This window comes from Triticum dicoccoides, chromosome 5A (assembly GCF_002162155.2).
Source record: "Triticum dicoccoides isolate Atlit2015 ecotype Zavitan chromosome 5A, WEW_v2.0, whole genome shotgun sequence".
Taxonomy (NCBI): domain Eukaryota; kingdom Viridiplantae; phylum Streptophyta; class Magnoliopsida; order Poales; family Poaceae; genus Triticum; species Triticum dicoccoides.
In genome coordinates this window covers 628,475,720-628,496,644 of record NC_041388.1, presented here as the reverse complement: position 1 = coordinate 628,496,644, position 20,925 = coordinate 628,475,720, and positions in this window count along the sequence as shown.

The following is a 20,925-nucleotide window of genomic DNA, read 5'->3' as shown; positions in this document are numbered from 1 at the left end:
GATTCGATGAAGAGGGTCCTTATGAAGGGTAAATAGAAATTGGCATATCACCGTTGTGGCTTTTGCGTAGGTAAGAAACGTTCTTGATAGAAACCCATAACAACCACGTAAAACATGCAACAACAATTAGAGGACGTCTAACTTGTTTTTGTAGGGTATGCTATGTGATGTACTTAATTACCATGAACATAGTCAAAAGGTCTTTGCAAATTATGTCGTAGCTTACGCTTTGGTTCTACGGTTTAAGATATGTTCCTAGAGAAAATTTAGTTGAAAGTTGATAGTAGAAATTATGCGGACTGGGTTCGTAAACTGAGGATTATCCTCATTGCTGCGCAGAAGGCTTATGTCCTTAATGCACCGCTCGGTGTGTTGAACCTCGAGCGTCGTCTGTGGATGTTGCGAACATCTGACATGCACATCTTGATGACTACGTGATAGTTCAGTGCGCAATGCTAATGGTTTAGAATTGAGACACCAAAGACGTTTTTTTGAAACATCACAGAACATATGAGAAGTTCCAAAGACTGGAATTGGGATTTCAGACTAGTGCCCACGTCAAGAGGTATGAGACCTCTGGCAAGTTTCTTAAGCCTGCAAACTAAGGGAGAAAAGCTCAATCGTTGAGCATGTGCTCAGATTGTCTGAGTACTACAATCGCTTGAATCGAGTGGGAGTTAATCTTCCAGATGAGATAGTGATAGTTCTCCATAGTCACTGCCACCAAGCTATTAGAGCTTAGTGATGAACTATAACATATCAGGGATAGACATGATGATCCTTGAGCAATTCGCGATGTTTGACACCGCGAAAGTAGAAATCAAGTAGGAGCATCAATTGTTGATGGTTAGTAAAACCACTAGTTTCAAGAAGGGCAAGGAAAAGAAGGGATACTTCATGAAACGACAAATCAGTTGCTGCTCTAGTGATGAAACCGAAGGTTGAACCCAAATCCGAGACTTAGTGCTTCTGTAATGAGGGGAACGGTCACTGAAGCAGAACTACCCTAGATACTTGGTAGATGAGAAGGCTGGCAAGGTCGACAGAAGTATTTTGAATATACATTATATTATTGTGTACTTTACTAGTACTCCTAGTAGCACTAGTGTCGGGGATATACCCCGCGGTATGACCCGGCCGGATATATATGACCCGGCCAGACTTGGCGTTTCATTGATAACCCGCCAGAGGATTGGCGACTTACGTGTCTGACGGTTCACTGGTGTGACGACTCACGAGCCTGCAGACTCATTGGTGACCCGTTGGGTCAGACGGATGACAAGGGCCCAAGGCCCAGTAGGCCGACTCATGTTATTGTGGGCCGGCTTAAGACGGAAGGCATGAGAAATATTTCCTTTACAAGGAAGTAAGACCCGTACTTGTATCCGACTTGTAATAGAGAATAACTTAGTTCTAATCCTACTAGGACTCTATATGTAAGCCGCCTCTTCAACTTATATAAGGAGGGGCAGGGCTCCCCAAAGAGGGACAAGCAACAAGAAACAATATGTAGGGCTAGACACAAAGAGGAGAGCCGGCTTACGGCGACTCCCTCATAATCATAATGAGACCTAGCCACAAACATCATGTAGGGTTATTACCGGATAATGTTTCCCGGGGCCCGAAGCTGTCTAAATCCTCGTCTTGTGTGTTGCGTCTCTTGATTCTGCTCAACCCCTGCAAGCTACCACATAGATGTGTTGGCCTCGTGACTAAGTCCTTACACTAGGACATCTGTCGTGACAATTCCACGACAGTTGGCGCCCACCGTGGGGCTGGCGCACGGTGATGTTGAGTTCTTGGAGGGATTTTTCTTAGGGTTTCGAAAAGTTCGCAAGTTGCCGGATGAGGAGAAGCCGTCTTGGAAATTCAACAGTTCAACGGGTCTTTGTTACAGACGCAGGAGGCAAGCAGCAGCAGTCACACGCGTTTTGACAGATTGTTTTCTATCATGGAGGCAAAAGGAATTTTCCTCGCCGACTCAAAAGCAAATACGACGACTTATGTTTTAGTTGGAACACGTAACATTGATCAGCCAAGTACTAAGGCCGAAGCCTGCAGAATAATTGGAAACATATGCCTGCGTATCGTCCAACAGCAGCATATGGAGAGGAGTCAAGCAAGTCAATGCAATCTCAAGCATGCATACTAATGCAGCCAAGCAATGTACACACGTACGTCCTCCAAGGCAAGTCAAAATCAAAAGGGAGGAAAAAGCACATCCGATGGAAATATTGTCGCTGTGTCACATGAACAAGCATACGGTCAACGTTGGTCTACACGATCCAGATTTGGATTCCGTCTTCAACTCTACAGCCGAGTCGCCGTCCGCCGCGCTGGCGGCTGTCTGAGTCGCCGCCGTGACCCGCCCCATCACAGGCCTTCTGATCAGCCCTGTCGCGTCAAGCCGACCGTCTGGCGCCGCTCCCACAGCTTTGCGGCAAGTCGCCGTCACTATCCGGCTTTGTGCCTGATTCAAGTTGCTACCGGTTTCTGAGCCGTCCGGCCTTGACCCGCCAGCCGACGGGTCGTGTCCGTCACCTCACTTTTTCAGTCAGCCACCGCGCGACCTCGCCTCTAGGCCACCCGCGCCGTGAGCCGCCCAGCCATGCAGCCACCTACCGCACTAGTCCGCCTCTGCCTTTGGCTGGCCTCGCGCCCCTGCCTCCCCTCGCAGTTTGTCCACGGGCTCTGCCCTGCCTTGGTTGCTGCGCTTGTGCACCCGTCCCCAAGCCGCTCGCTTGATGGCTTGACTCCGTCTGGTTACCCTGCCCAAGGCCGGGTGCTCTGCCTGGGTATCGCTCACTGAAAGTTGGTTGGTCTGAATGAAAGACAGTATCTACATAATATATTTCCATACATGAGCTGTTCTACAAAGTATTTTGTGTGCAGCTCACAAGCACTTGTTCTAGGACATGCACCCGTCGAGCGTGCATTGCTTGGAGTAGATGGTCACTGATTGGTATTTGTGTGTGAAGCTACGCGTACTATATACTGAGCACAGGGAGTACTAGTCAAGTCTGATTTTCTTTCCATTGGAACATTCACATGAAGGAGAAGTGCATATACGCATGATTGGTTCAAAGACCATTATGCCAAACACAAAAAGGAGCACGGGTTTAGTGAGCTGTTCTCTTAATCTCGTGGCTCCTGTCATTTGAGTTTACATCAAAGACGTAGCGTCAGTTTCAGTAAAGTTGCCTGACGAGCAGGCATGCATGTTGGTTAGGTGTGTAAACCACCGCCCCTACAGTACATTCTATTGGTACAATCTACTTCAAACACGCCAAAGAGCCAGTAATTCAACAGAGGCAATAAACACAAACCTCGACGATTGTTTGGTCTGGTTATCTAAACTTGGTTTGCGCATCAGTATCATCCGATAAAAAAATATCAGATGATATTCATCCAAGTCTATTTCTAGTACATATTGTTTTTTTGTCAAAGAACAACTACTTTGTCTGTGTATTTTTATATATGCAGGACAATGATTCATCATTTGCTGTTGGACGGGTGTGCGCAAGCCGCCGTCTATGCAATTCGATCTACATCAACTCGTTAGGATCGCGCCCGCGATTAACTGGTCATCCGTGCGGCTTACCGCGCCCACGATTGACTCATCATCCGCACCCGCGGCCAAACCGTTTCCAACACTGTTGCCGGCTCATCTGTCTGCATCGGGTTACAACGCCATAGCCGACTCATCTGTCTGAGCCGCCTCTGATGCTGCGGTCCTTTTACTATCCGCCCTGCGGTCTGGCTTATTCAACGTGTCGGGTTGACTAACGGACATCGGAGGGGATCATAAAGTCTAAATACACCAGGTGATATCCGTCCAGACTATTTTAAATAGCACATATTAAATTGTTTGAGAACAATTACTATGGTCTGTGCTATTTTTTCGCAGGATTATTATTCGTTACAAATGTGTCGCAAAGGGACGTGCGCCAATATTATCTTTTGCACTAGCGCGGACGAGAGAGTCGTCACCCCCGCTACATCAACGCACGCGGTTGACTCATTGTCCGCGCCCGCGGCCGATTCGCACGCGTCTGCGCCGCTTCCAACGCGGCAGCCGACTCGCTCGTCCAGGCCGGCTTACAGCACCGCGGTCGACTCTTCCATCCACACCGGCTTACAATGCCGCAACCGACTCATTTACTGTCCGGACGAGTCAGGTGGTATCCATCTAAAATATATCTTATTGGCGCATATTATTTTTGTTAAAGAGCGGTTTATCTTTGCCTTGGTGTACAATATTGTTGATGCAGGACAATTGTCCACTACATCAAAACGACGTGGTTAGCTTGCCCGCACCGGCTTACAGTGCCACGGCTGACTCATCTGTCTGTGTCGCCTCTGATGTTACGGTTGTCTTTACCGTCTGTTTCTTGCGGCCTGGTCTACATCAACACACCGGGCCGCATTTGTCTGGATGAGCTGTTTATTGAATATGAGCAAGTCACTACTTGGGAAGCCCGGTTTTCTTCCAACAATTTGGAGGCAAATTATCATATATTATCAGTCGCCGTCTGCATTGGATGGTTCAATGGGCAGTCGCATAAGTCGCCGCCACTACAGTTTGGTTAAAATTCAAACAGCCCGTTGGAAGGAGCCATTGGCCGAGTTGCTGACACGGCTCATACGGGATCATTTATAACCCGTCACAGTCACCTCAACCTTCTGTGGATTCACATCACGCTATCAACGCCAATGATATACACCTTCTGCTATGGTCAAATATGGAGAATCTCAAGCCAACTCCTTGAGTCGTCTTGAGACTCGGGGGCTACAATGGTATTACTCGGCAAAATTAACCGGTTTAAATAAATTCAAGAACTTTGGGTCATTGAAGGAAAAAAACCCGGCCCCGGAGATTACTGCTAGATCGATGAAAATTTAAAAGCCATCAGAAGATTTCCGGCTCAAAATAAGGATTCTGGTTTAAAATCCGGTTCAAGAGACATCTTTCTCCCACAAAGCACTGAAGCTCTCAAATCCGGTTCAAAATCCGGCCCAAGGTAAATTTGTCCCTCACAAATTTTTGAAGCTCTCAAATCCTGTTCAAAATCCGGCTCAAGGTAAATTTGTCCCTCACAAATTTTTGAAGCTTTCAAATCCGATTTAAAGTTCCGGTTCAAAAAGAATTAATCTCTCGCAAGTTCAAGTTCTAAGAAAAATTAAAGGTTGCCAAAAAGAACTCGCTGCCATGACGCACGGTTCAAACATAGGTATCCTGCCTTACGGCTTACCTTATTATGGTCACTTGGGGGCTTCCTATTCAAACATAGGTCGTATTCGAACCAAAGAGAACATAGCTGTCGTAACCCTTTTGATCGGCGCAAAGCCAAACTCACTAGGGGGCTTCTTGATCGTATCTGAATCATAGCTTAACCCCTTTTGGGTCCGACTTGGATCGTATTCGAATCAGGGTCGTTAAAAACCTCTCAAGGTCATTTGGGGGCTTCCTGTTCAAACATAGGTCGTATTCGAACCAAAGAGAACATAGCTGTCGGTACCCTCTTGACCGGCACAATGCCAAAGCCGCTGGGGGCTACATGATCGTATTCGAATCCTAGCTTAACCCCTTTGGAACGGTTTACTGATCGTATTTGAATCAGAAACCTCGATTTTTATTTGGTTTAAATTTTTTCAAACAATCTTTTGGGTTTTGAGACTTTTTGCTCATATCTGAAGCATATAAGTGTGGTTTCGTTTAAACCCGGCTTGGCTTTGGACAATAAGTCACCAACATATGACAATCATCATATATTTGGAAGTATTGGCTTCTAAGGATTGGGTTATCACCCTTACTGCACAGGTCATGTAAACCGGCAGTACAAATTAAATATCACAATGGTTATATGTGAGGTATTATGACCCGCCCTGCGGTAAACCACGGAGGGTTCTTGTGATCTACTTGTGTGCAGGGTAAGAATACATTTGGGTGGTTACCCGCCCTGGCTCTTGACGTTAAATCGCCAGGGCATATGTTGTTTAAACTCTGTGCAGGATTTGCAGAATTATGACTTATATAAATGCTTCAATCCAAGCTCATCACTGAAATTGGTGTCTCAAAAGGGTTATCAATTATTAATTTTCTCAAGGGCTATAGGCCACCGGGTTACAAAAATTCCGGCTTACAATGAATGTGCATTAAGTCGTCATCGGCCAAGAGCCGCCAGGTATTTAAACTCCGGATTTACTTGTCAACCGATGAGGTATTCAAATCTTTAATAGCCAAAATTGGCTGGATTTTCATGATGATATTGAATGATTGAGGTTTTCATACCGGATTATATTATTCAAATCTTGAATAGCCAACATGGCTGGATTTCTATTATGATTATCAATAACTAGTGTTATGATTGAGGTTTTCAAAGTTGCTTTAGCGCAACGGCTATTATTTTTATCAATGGATATGATTTATTTTACAATGGAAGGAATAGTCTCGAGTCGCTGCAGGCTTACGACCCGACACTTGGGTGCTACATTATTCAAGTTGAGATTATATCAAATATGCAAGTCCCATGTCACTGCCAGCATGCACCATGGCACTTGGGGGCTAATGCAAAGTCATTTTTACTGGCCTTATTGAAGACCTGACTCATCACATTGTAATGAGCCGGCCCTTGGGGGCTACATATTGCTGCTCAAGCCTACATCTACAAAGTCCCTGCTCATTATTGCATAATGACCCGGCCCTTGGGGGCTACACCGGTTGAAGTTTTTGTGAGCATAAGACAATTACAAGTCCCAGGTTGATGCAAGCATGACAACCCGGCACTTGGGGGCTATAGGTAATATGGATATAAGGGAGAAAAATCTTCAAATTCTTAGTTTTGAGTAAACCAGATTGACCCGGCGTCACCAATAACTATGACCCGGTGTTGGCAACAATTATGACCCGGTGCTATCAATATTTACAACCGGATGTTTTGGCAATGATAAACCGGCAAGTTCTACAAGCCGGCTAATATCAGTTGAATATTTGAAGACCAATATTTTTGTCAAGTAAGAGCATTGAAGACCGAGTCAAATGGATTCTTTATTTACAATATTTCTTCTACAAGCAAGTTGATTATGAAGCCGTCCTATTGACCCGGATTTTCTAAAAATGACAAAGACTTAAGGATGACCAGGAGCCGGCTTACAATAATATTTAACCCGGATCACAACCTGTCAAATTTGCTCTTGTGTTTATATTGCAGATCAGTTTAACATGGATAAATCCAAATTAAACTGGGGGCTAATGTCGGGGATATACCAGGGTAATAAATACCGGTTCGGTTGCTAAGGGTTAGTAACTCGAAATAAAAGGCTACGGAGACTAGCTAAAGGTGAGATGACGATATGTGTTGGAAGTGTTTCCAAGGTTGATGTGATCAAACATCACACGCTCCCTCTACCATCGGGATTGGTGTTAAATCTAAATAATTGTTATTTCGTGTTTGCGTTGAGCATAGACATGATTGGATTATGTTTATCACAATATGGTTATTCAATTAATAAGAATAATGGTTACTCTGTTTATTTGAATGATACCTTCAATGGTCTTGCACCTAAAATGAATGGTTTATTGAATCTCGATCGTAGTGATACACATGTTCATGCCAAAAGATATAAGATAGTAATGATAGTACCACATACTTGTGGCACTGCCATTTGAGTCATATTGGTATAAAACGCATGAAGAAGCTCCATGTTGATGGATCTTTGGACTCACCTCGTTTTTGAAAAGATTGAGACATGCGAACCATGTCTATTGGTATATATGCATGAAGAAACTCCATACAGATGGATCGTTTGGACTCACTTGATTTTGAATCACTTGAGACATGCAAATCATACCACATGGGCAAGATGACTGAAAGGCCTCGTTTTCAGTAAGATGGAACAAGAAAGCAACTTGTTGGAAGTAATACATTTTGATGTGTGCAGTCCAATGAGTGCCGAGGCACGCAGTGGATATTGTTATGTTATTACTTCACAGATGATTTGAGTAGATGCTGAGTATATTTACTTGATGAAACACAAGTCTGAATTATTGAAAGGATTAAGTAATTTCATAGTGAAGTTGAAGATCGTCGTGACAAGAGGATAAAATGTCTATGATATGATCATAGAGATGAATATCTGAGTTACGAGTTTGGCACACAATTAAGACATTGTGGAAATTGTTTCACAACTAATACCGCCTGGAACACCATAGTGGGATGGTGTGTCCGAACATCATAACTGCACCCTATTGGATATGGTGCATACCATGATGTCTATTATCGAATTACCACTATTGTTTATGGGTTAGGCATTAGAGACAACCACATTCACTTTAAATAGGGCACCACACAATTCCATTGAGACACCACCGTATGAACTATGGTTTAGAAAAACCTAAGATGTCGTTTCTTAAAAGTTTGGGGCTGCGACGCTTATGTGAAAAATTTTCAGGATGATAAGCTCGAACCCAAAGCCGATAAATGGATCTTCATAGAATACCCAATACAGTTGGGTATACCTCCTATTTCAGATCCGGAAGAAAAAGTGATTGTTTCTAGAAATGGGTCTTTCTCGAGGAAAAGATTCTCTCGAAAGAATTGAGTGGGAGGATGGTGGAGACTTGATGAGGTTGTTGAACCGTCACTTCAACTAGTGTGTAGCAGGGCACAGGAAGTTGTTCCTGTGGCGCCCACACCAATTGAAGTGGAAGTTGATGATAGTGATCATGAAACTTCGGATCAAGTCACTACGAAACCTCGTAGGTGGACAAGGATGCGTACTACTTCAGAGTGGTACGATAGTCCTGTCTTGGAAGTCATGTTGCTAGACAACAATGAACCTACGAGCTATGAAGAAGCGATGGTGGGGCTAGATTCTGACGAATGGCTCGAGGCCATAAAATCCGAGAGAGGATCCATGTATTAGAACAATGTATAGACTTTGGAAGAACTACTTGATGGTCGTAAGGCTGTTGGGTGCAGATGGATTTTAAAAGGAATACGGACAATGATGGTATGTGTCACCATTAAGAAAGCTCGACTTGTTGTTAAGATGTTTTCTGACAAGTTCAAGGAGTTGACTACGATGAGACTTTCTCACTCGTAGTGATGCTAAGAGTCTTTTGGAATTATATTAGCAGTTACTGCATTATTTATGAAATCTTGCAGATAGGATGTCAAAACATTGTTTCCCCGATGACTTTCTTGAGGAAAGGTTGTATGTGATATAACCAGAAGGTTTTGTCAATCTTGAAAGATGCTAACAAGTATGCAAACCTCCAGCGATCCTTCTAAGGACTGGAGTAAGCATCTCGGAATTGGAATGTACGCTTTGATGAGATGATCAAAGATTTTGGGTTTATACAAAGTTTATGAGAAGCTTGTAATTCCAAAGAAGTGAGTGGGAGCACTATAGAATTTTTGATGAGTATATGTTGTTAACATATTGTTGATCAGAAATGATGTAGAATTTCTGGAAAGCATACATGGTTATTAGAAAAGTGTTTTTCAATGGAAAACCTGGATTAAGCTACTTGAACATTGAGCATCAAGATCTATAAGGATAGATAAAAGACGCTTAATAGTGCTTTCAAATGAATACATACCGTGACAAGATTTTGAAGGAGTTCAAACTAGATCATCAAAGAAGGAGTTCTTTGTTGTGTTACAAGGTGTGAGTATTGAGTAAGACTCAAGACCTGACCACGGCAGAAAAGAGAGAAAGGATGAAGGTCGTCCCCTACGCTTTAGCCGTAGGCTCTATAGTATGATATGTTGTGTACTGCACCTGAAGTGTGCCTTGCCATGAGTCAGTAAAGGGGTACAAGAGTGATCCAGGAATGGATCACATGACATCGGTCGAACTTATCCTTAGTAACTAGTGGACTAAGGAATTTTCTCGATTATGGAGGTGGTAAAAGAGTTTGTCATAAAGGGTTACGTCGATGCAAACTTTGACACTAATCCGGATGACTCTGAGTAGTAAACCGGATTCGTATAGTAGAGCAGTTATTTGGAATAGCTCCAAGTAGCGCGTGATAGCTGCATCTGCAAGATGACATAGAGATTTGTAAAGCACATACGGATCTGAAAAGTTCAGACCCGTTGACTAATAATCTCTCTCACAAGCGAGATATGAACAAACCCCATGGGTGTTGGATTCATTACAATCACATAGTGATGTGAACTAGATTATTGACTCTGGTGCAAGTGGGAGACTGTTGGAAATATGCCCTAGAGGCAATAATAAAATGGTTATTATTGTATTTCCTTGTTCATGATAATTGTTTATTTTTCATGATATAATTGTATTAACTGGAAACCATAATACATGTGTGAATACATAGACCACAACATGTCCCTAGTAAGCCTCTAGTTAACTAGCTCGTTAATCAATAGATGGTTATGGTTTCCTGACCATGGACATTGGATGTCATTGATAACTGGATCACATCATTAGGAGAATGATGTGATGGACAAGACCCAATCCTAAGCATAGCACAAGATCGTGTAGTTCGTTTTGCTAGAGCTTTTCTAATGTCAAGTATCGTTTCCTTAGACCATGATATTGTGCAACTCCCGAATACCGTAGGAATGCTTTGGGTGTATCAAACATCACAACGTAACTAGGTGGCTATAAAGGTGCACTACAGGTATCTCCAAAAGTGTTTGTTGGGTTGGCACGAATCGAGACTGGAATTTGTCACTCCGTATGACGGAGAGGTATCTCTGGGCCCACTCGGTAAGACATCATCGTAATGAGCTCAATGTGACTAAGGGGTTGGTCACGGGATGATGTGTTACAGAACGAGTAAAGAGACTTGTCGGTAACGAGATAGAACGAGGTATTTGGATACCGACGATCGAGTCTCGAGCAAGTAACATACCGGTAGTCAAAGGGAATTGTATACGGGATTGATTGAATCCCCGACATCGTGGTTCATCCGACGAGATCATCGTGGAACATGTGGGAGCCAACATGGGTATCCAGATCCCGCTGTTGGTTATTGGCCGGAGAACGTCTCGGTCATGTCTACATGGTTCCCGAACCCATAGGGTCTACACACTTAAGGTTCGGTCACGCTAGAGTTGTTATGGGAAATTGTATGTGGTTACCGAAGGTTGTTTGGAGTCCCGGACGTCACGAGGAGTTCCGGAATGGTCCAGAGGTGAAGATTTATATATGGGAATGAAGGAAATATGCCCTAGAGGCAATAATAAAGTTATTATTTATTTCCTTATATATCATGATAAAAGTTTATTATTCATGCTAGAATTGTATTAACCGGAAACATGATACATGTGTGAATACATAGACAAACAGAGTGTCACTAGTATGCCTCTACTTGACTAGCTTGTTAATCAAAGATGGTTATGTTTCCTAACCATGGACAAAGAGTTGTCATTTGATTAACAGGATCACATCATTAGTTGAATGATCTGATTGACATGACCCATTCCATTAGCTTAGCACCCGATCGTTTAGTATGTTGCTATTGCTTTCTTCATGACTTATACATGTTCCTATAACTATGAGATTATACAACTCCCGTTTGCCAGAGGAACACTTTGTGTGCTACCAAACATCACAACGTAACTGGGTGATTATAAAGGAGCTCTACAGGTGTCTCCAAAGGTACATGTTGGGTTGGCGTATTTCGAGATTAGGATTTGTCACTCCGATTGTCGGAGAGGTATCTCTAGGCCCACTCGGTAATGCACATCACTTAAGGCTTGCAGGCATTGCAACTAATGAGTTAGTTGCGGGATGATGTATTACAGAACAAGTAAAGAGACATGCCGGTAACGAGATTGAACTAGGTATGGGATACCGACGATCGAATCTCGGGCAAGTAACATACCAATGACAAAGGGAACAACGTATGTTGTTATGCGATCTGACCGATAAAAGATCTTCGTAGAATATGTAGGAGACAATATGAGCATCCAGGTTCCGCTATTGGTTATTGACCGGAGACGTGTCTCGATCATATCTACATTATTCTCGAACCCGTAGGGTCCGCACGCTTAAGGTTACAATGATAGTTATATTATGAGTTTATGCATTTTGATGTACCGAAGGTTGTTCGGAGTCCCGGATGTGATCATGGACATGACGAGGAGTCTCGAAATGGTCGAGACATAAAGATTGATATATTGGAAGCCTATGTTTGGATATCGGAGGTGTTCCGGGTGAAATCGGGATTTTACCGGAGTACCGGGAGGTTACCGGAACCCCCCGGGAGGTATATGGGCCTTAGTGGGCCTTAGTGGAAGAAGAGAAGAGGCAGCCAGGGCTGGGCCGCGCGCCCCTCCACCCCTAGTCCAAATAGGACAAGGAGAGAGGGGGCGGCGCCCCCCTCCTTCTCTCTCTCTCTCTTTCCGCCCTCCACGAATCCTATTCCAACTAGGAAAGGGGGGAGGGAGTAGGACTCCTCCTGGCGCGCCACACCTTGGCCGGCCGGCCCACCTCCCTTGAACCTTTATATATGGAGGCAGGGGCACCCCCTAGAGACACAAGTTGATCCACGTGATCATATTCTTAGCCGTGTGCGGTGCCCCCTTCCACCATAGTCCTCGATAATATTGTAGCGGTGCTTAGACGAAGACCTGCGATGGTAGTACATCAAGATCGTCACCACGCCGTCGTGCTGACGGAACTCTTCCCCGACACTTTGCTGGATCGGAGCTAAACGTGTGCCAGAACTCGGAGGTGCCGTAGTTTCGGTGCTTGATCGGTCGGGCCGTGAAGACGTACGACTACATCAACCAAACGCTTCTGTTGTCGATCTACAAGGGTACGTAGATCATACTCTCCCCTCTCATTGCTATGCATCACCATGATCTTGCGTGAGCGTAGGAAATTTTTTGAAATTACTACGAAACCCAACAGTGGTATCAGAGCCTAGGTTTTATATGTTGATGTTATATGCACGAGTAGAACACAAGTGAGTTGTGGGCGATATAAGTCATACTGCTTACCAGCATGTCATACTTTGGTTCGGCGGTATTGTTGGACGAAGCGGCACGGACCAACATTACGCGTACGCTTACGCGAGACCGGTTCTCCCGACGTGCTTTGCACATAGGTGGCTTGCGGGTGACAGTTTCTCCAACTTTAGTTGAACCGAGTGTGGCTAGCCCGGTCCTTGCGAAGGTTAAAACAGCACCAACTTGACAAACTATCGTTGTGGTTTTGATGCGTAGGTAAGATTGGTTCTTGCTTAAGCCCGTAGCAGCCACGTAAAACATGCAACAACAAAGTAGAGGTCGTCTAACTTGTTTTTGTAGGGCATGTTGTGATGTGATATGGTCAAGACATGATGCTAAATTTTATTGCATGAGATGATCATGTTTTGTAACCGAGTTATCGGCAACTGGCAGGAGCCATATGGTTGTCGCTTTATTGTATGCAATGCAATCGCGCTGTAATGCTTTACTTTATCACTAAGCGGTAGCGATAGTCGTGGAAGCATAAGATTGGCGAGACGACAACGATGCTACGATGGAGATCAAGGTGTCGCGCCGGTGACGATGGTGATCATGACGGTGCTTTGGAGATGGAGATCACAAGCACAAGATGATGATGGCCATATCATATCACTTATATTGATTGCATGTGATGTTTATCTTTTATGCATCTTATCTTGCTTTGATTGACGGTAGCATTATAAGATGATCTCTCACTAAATTATCAAGAAGTGTTCTCCCTGAGTATGCACCGTTGCGAAAGTTCTTCGTGCTGAGACACCACGTGATGATCGGGTGTGATAGGCTCTACGTTCAAATACAACGGGTGCAAAACAGTTGCACACGCGGAATACTCAGGTTATACTTGACGAGCCAAGCATATACAGATATGGTCTCGGAACACGGAGACCGAAAGGTCGAGCGTGAATAATATAGTAGCTATGATCAACATAGTGATGTTTACCATTGAAACTACTCCATCTCACGTGATGATCGGACATGGTTTAGTTGATTTGGATCATGTAATCACTTAGAGGATTAGAGGGATGTCTATCTAAGTGGGAGTTCTTTAAGTAATATGATTAATTGAACCTAAATTTATCATGAACTTAGTACCTGATAGTATCTTGCTTGTTTATGTATGATTGTAGATAAATGGCCCGTGCTGTTGTTCCGTTGAATTTTAATGCGTTCCTTGAGAAAGCAAAGTTGAAAGATGATGGTAGCAATTACACGGACTGGGTCCGTAACTTGAGGATTATCCTCATTGCTGCATAGAAGAATTACGTCCTGGAAGCACCGCTGGGTGCCAGGCCTGCTGCTGGAGCAACACCAGATGTTGTGAACGTCTGGCAGAGCAAAGCTGATGACTACTCGATAGTTCAGTGTGCCATGCTTTACGGCTTAGAACCGGGACTTCAACGACGTTTTGAACGTCATGGAGCATATGAGATGTTCCAGGAGTTGAAGTTAATATTTTAAGCAAATGCCCGGATTGAGAGATATGAAGTCTCCAATAAGTTCTATAGCTGCAAGATGGAGGAGAACAGTTCTGTTAGTGAGCATATACTCAAAATGTCTGGGTATAATAATCACTTGATTCAAATGGGAGTTAATCTTCCAGATGATTGCATCATTGACAACATTCTCCAATCACTGCCACCAAGCTACAAGAGCTTCGTGATAAACTATAATATGCAAGGGATGAATAAGACTATTCCCGAGCTCTTCACAATGCTGAAAGCTGCGGAGGTAGAAATCAAAAAGGAGCATCAAGTGTTGATGGTCAACAAGACCACTAGTTTCAAGAAAAAGGGCAAAGGGAAGAAGAAGGGGAACTTCAAGAAGAACAGCAAGCAAGTTGCTGCTCGAGAGAAGAAACCCAAGTCTGGACCTAAGCCTAAAACTGAGTGCTTCTACTGCAAGCAGACTGGTCACTGGAAGCGGAACTGCCCCAAGTATTTGGCGGATAAGAAGGATGACAAGGTGAACAAAGGTATATGTGATATACATGTTATTGATGTGTACCTTACTAATTCTCGCAGTAGCACCTGGGTATTTGATACTGATTCTGTTGCTAATATTTGCAACTCGAAACAGGGACTACGGATTAAGCGAAGATTGGCTAAGGACGAGGTGACGATGCGCGTGGGAAACGGTTCCAAAGTCGATGTGATCGCAGTCGGCACGCTACCTCTACATCTACCTTCGTGATTAATATTAGACCTAAATAATTGTTATTTGGTGCCAGCGTTAAGCATGAACATTATATCTGGATCTTGTTTGATGCGAGACGGTTATTCATTTAAATCAGAGAATAATGGTTGTTCTATTTATATGAGTAATATCTTTTATGGTCATGCACCCTTGAAGAGTGGTCTATTCTTATTAAATCTCGATAGTAGTAACACACATATTCATAATGTTGAAGCCAAAAGATGCAGAGTTGATAATGATAGTACAACTTATTTGTGGCACCGCCGTTTAGGTCATATCGGTGTAAAGCGCATGAAGAAACTCCATACTGATGAACTTTTGGAACCACTTGATTATGAATCACTTGGTACTTGCGAACCGTGCCTCATGGGCAAGATGACTAAAACGCCATTCTCCGGTACTATGGAGAGAGCAACAGATTTGTTGGAAATCATACATACAGATGTATGTGGTCCGATGAATATTGAGGCTCGTGGCGGATATTGTTATTTTCTCACCTTCACAGATGACTTAAGCAGATATGGGTATATCTACTTAATGAAACATAAGTCTGAAACGTTTGAAAAGTTCAAAGAATTTCAGAGTGAAGTTGAAAATCATCGTAACAAGAAAATAAAGTTTCTACGATCTGATCGTGGAGGAGAATATTTGAGTTACGAGTTTGGTGTACATTTGAAACAATGCGGAATAGTTTCGCAACTCACGCCACCCGGAACACCACAACGTAATGGTGTGTCCGAACGTCGTAATCGTACTTTACTAGATATGGTGCGATCTATGATGTCTCTTACTGATTTACCGCTATCATTTTGGGGTTATGCTTTGGAGACGGCCGCATTCACGTTAAATAGGGCACCATCAAAATCCGTTGAGACGACGCCTTATGAACTCTGGTTTGGCAAGAAACCAAAGTTGTTGTTTCTGAAAGTTTGGGGCTGCGATGCTTATGTGAAAAAGCTTCAACTGATAAGCTTGAACCCAAATCGGAGAAATGTGTCTTCATAGGATATCCAAAGGAGACTATTGGATACACCTTCTATCACAGATCCGAAGGCAAGACTTTTGTTGCTAAGTTCGGAAACTTTCTAGAGAAGGAGTTTCTCTCGAAAGAAGTGAGTGGGAGGAAAGTAGAACTTGATGAGGTAACTATACCTGCTCCCTTATTGGAAAGTAGTGCATCACAGAAAACTGTTTCCGTGACACCTACACCAATTAGTGAGGAAGCTAATGATAATAATGATGAAACTTCAGAACAAGATACTACTGAACCTCGTAGATCAACCAGAGTGAGATCCGCACCAGAGTGGTACGGTAATCCTGTTCTGGAAGTCATGCTACTAGATCATGATGAACCTATGAACTATGAAGAAGCGATGGTGAGCCCAGATTCCGCAAAATGGCTTGAAGCCATGAAATCTGAGATGGGATCCATGTATGAGAACAAAGTATGGACTTTGGTTGACTTGCCCAATGATCGGCAAGCAATTGAGAATAAATGGATCTTCAAGAAGAAGACTGACGCCGACGGTAATATTACTGTCTACAAAGCTCGACTTGTCGGAAAAGGGTTTCGGCAAGTTCAAGGGGTTGACTACGATGAGACCTTCTCACCCATAGCGATGCTTAAGTCTGTCCGAATCATGTTAGCAATTGCCGCATTTTATGATTATGAAATTTGGCAGATGGATGTCAAAACTGCATTCCTGAATGGATTTCTGGAAGAAGAGTTGTATATGATGCAACCAGAAGGTTTTGTCGATCCAAAGGGAGCTAACAAAGTGTGCAAGCTCCAGCGATCCATTTATGGACTGGTGCAAGCCTCTCGGAGTTGGAATAAACGCTTTGATAGTGTGATCAAAGCATTTGGTTTTATACAGACTTTTGGAGAAGCCTGTATTTACAAGAAAGTGAGTGGGAGCTCTGTAGCATTTCTGATATTATATGTGGATGACATATTACTGATCGGAAATGATATAGAATTTCTGGATAGCATAATGGGATACTTGAATAAGAGTTTTTCAATGAAAGACCTCGGTGAAGCTGCTTACATATTAGGCATAAAGATCTATAGAGATAGATCAAGACGTTTAATTGGACTTTCACAAAGCCCATACCTTGACAAGATTTTGAAGAAGTTCAAAATGGATCAAACAAAGAAAGGGTTCTTGCCTGTGTTACAGGGTGTGAAGTTGAGTCAGACTCAATGCCCGACCACTGCAGAAGATAGAGAGAAAATGAAAGATGTTCCCTATGCTTCAGCCATAGGCTCTATCATGTATGCAATGCTGTGTACCAGACCTGATGTGTGCCTTGCTATAAGTCTAGCAGGGAGGTACCAAAGTAATCCAGGAGTGGATCACTGGACAACGGTCAAGAACATCCTGAAGTACCTGAAAAGGACTAAGGATATGTTTCTTGTATATGGAGGTGACAAAGAGATCATCTTAAACGGTTACGTTGATGCAAGCTTTGACACTGATCCGGACGATTCTAAATCGCAAATCGGATACGTGTTTACATTAAACGGTGGAGCTGTCAGTTGGTGCAGTTCTAAACAAAGCGTCGTGGCGGGATCTACGTGTGAAGCGGAATACATAGCTGCTTCGGAAGCAGCAAATGAAGGAGTCTGGATGAAGGAGTTCATATCCGATCTAGGTGTCATACCTAGTGCATTGGGTCCAATGAAAATCTTTTGTGACAATACTGGTGCAATTGCCTTGGTGAAGGAATCCAGATTTCACAAGAGAACCAAGCACATCAAGAGACGCTTCAATTCCATCCGGGATCTAGTCCAGGTGGGAGACATAGAGATTTGCAAGATACATACGGATCTGAATGTTGCAGACCCGTTGACTAAGCCTCTTCCACGAGCAAAACATGATCAGCACCAAGGCTCCATGGGTGTTAGAATCATTACTGTGTAATCTAGATTATTGACTCTAGTGCAAGTGGGAGACTGAAGGAAATATGCCCAAGAGGCAATAATAAAGTTATTATTTATTTCCTTATATATCATGATAAAAGTTATTATTCATGCTAGAATTGTATTAACCGGAAACATGATATTTGTGTGAATACATAGACAAACGGAGTGTCACTAGTATGCCTCTACTTGACTAGCCTGTTAATCAAAGATGGTTATGTTTCCTAACCATGGTAAAAGAGTTGTCATTTGATTAACAGGATCACATCATTAGTTGAATGATCTGATTGACATGACCCATTCCATTAGCTTAGCACCCGATCGTTTAGTATGTTGCTATTGCTTTCTTCATGACTTATACATGTTCCTATAACTATGAGATTATGCAACTCCCGTTTGCCAGAGGAACACTTTGTGTGCTACCAAACGTCACAACGTAACTGGGTGATTATAAAGGAGCTCTACAGGTGTCTCCAAAGGTACATGTTGGGTTGGCATATTTCGAGATTAGGATTTGTCACTCCGATTGTCGGAGAGGTATCTCTGGGCCCTCTCGGTAATGCACATCACTTAAGCCTTGCAAGCATTGTAACTAATGAGTTAGTTGCGGGATGATGTATTACAGAACGAGTAAAGAGACTTGCCGGTAACGAGATTGAACTAGGTATGGGATACCGACGATCGAATCTCGGGCAAGTAACATACCGATGACAAAGGGAACAACGTATGTTGTTATGCGGTCTGGCCGATAAAAGATCTTCGTAGAATATGTAGGAGACAATATGAGCATCCAGGTTCCGCTATTGGTTATTGACCAGAGACGTGTCTCGGTCATGTCTACTTTATTCTCGAACCCGTAGGGTCCGCACGCTTAAGGTTACAATGACAGTTATATTATGAGTTTATGCATTTTGATGTACCGAAGGTTGTTCGGAGTCCCGGATGTGATCACGGACATGACGAGGAGTCTCGAAATGGTCGAGACATAAAAATTGATATATTGGAAGCCTATGTTTGGATATCGAAAGTGTTCCGGGTGAAATCGGGATTTTACCGGAGTACCGGGAGGTTACCGAAACCCCCCGGGAGGTATATGGGCCTTAGTGGGCCTTAGTGGAAGAAGAGAAGAGGCAGCCAGGGCTGGGACGCGCGCCCCTCCACCCCTAGTCCGAATAGGACAAGGAGAGAGGGGGCCGGCGCCCCCCTCCTTCTCTCTCTCTCTTTCCCCCCTCCACGAATCCTATTCCAACTAGGAAAGGGGGGGAGTCCTACTCCCAGAGGGAGTAGGACTCCTCCTGGCGCGCCACACCTTGGCCGGCCGGCCCCCCTCCCTTGAACCTTTATATACGGAGGCAGGGGCACCCCCTAGAGACACAAGTTGATCCACGTGATCATATTCTTAGCCGTGTGCGGTGCCCCCTTCCACCATAGTCCTCGATAATATTGTAGCGGTGCTTAGGCGAAGCCCTGCGACGGTAGTACATCAAGATCGTCACCACGCCGTCGTGCTGATGGAACTCTTCCCCGACACTTTGCTGGATCGGAGTCCGGGGATCGTCATCGAGCTGAACGTGTGCTAGAACTCGGAGGTGCCGTAGTTTCGGTGCTTGATCGGTCGGGTCGTGGAGACGTACGACTACATCAACCAAACGCTTCCGTTGTCGATCTACAAGGGTACGTAGATCATACTCTCCCCTCTCGTTGCTATGCATCACCATGATCTTGCGTGAGCGTAGGAAATTTTTTGAAATTACTATGAAACCCAACAGGGAAGTCCAGTTTCAGTCGCCGGAATGGTTTTGGGGGTTATCGATATTGTACCGGGACCACCGAAAGGTGTCCGGAGGTCCACCGGGTGGGGCCACCTGCCTCGGGGGACTTAATGGGATGAATATGGGAGGGAACCAGCCCCTAGTGGGCTGGTGCGCCCCCCAAGGGCCCAGGGCGCCTAGGGTTTGGAAACCCTAGGGGAGGGGGCGCCTCCACCTTGCTTGGGGGCAAGTCTCCCCTCCTGGCCGCCCCCCTCTAGATGGGATCCAGAGGGGCCGCCCCCCTCTCCCCTTCATGCTATAAATAGTGGGAGGGTGGGAGGGCTGCAGCACCCCTTCCCTGGTGTAGCCCCTCCCTGCTCCAACTCTTCCTTCTCCTCCGTAGAGCTTGGCGAAGCCCTGCAGGAATACCACAAGCTCCACCACCACGTCGTCGTGTTGCCAGAGTTCTCCCTCAACTTCTCCTCGCCTCTTGCTTGATCAAGAAGGAGGAGACGTCCCCGGGTTGTACGTGTGTTGAACATGGAGGCGCCGTCCGTTTGGCGCTAGATCGGATCTTCCGCGATTTGAATCGCCGCGAGTACGACTCCATCAACCGCGTTCTTGTAACGCTTCCGCTTAGCGATCTTCAAGGGTATGAAGATGCACTCCCTCTCTCTCGTTGCTAGCATCTCCTAGATTGATCTTGGTGGCACGTAGGAAAATTTTGAATTATTGCTACGTTCCCCAACAATATTCTAACTTTATGATAACAACACCTATTTTTATATTTTAGTTCTCTGATATCATGCAGAGTTATCCTCTTAATACCCGCAACTTAATTTTATTTCTCGTTTCTAGACGGAAGCAAACGTTCGGTGTACGTAGAGTCGTATTAGTGGCAGATATGACTTGAGAGAATATTGATCTTACCTTTAGCTCCTTGTGGTTTCGACACTCCATACTTATCACTTCCACCTTTGGAAACTGCTACGATGATTCCTTGCACTTGGGGATTATCAACCACCACAAATTAATTTACCAGAGCTGTCCCACTTATTTATATTTG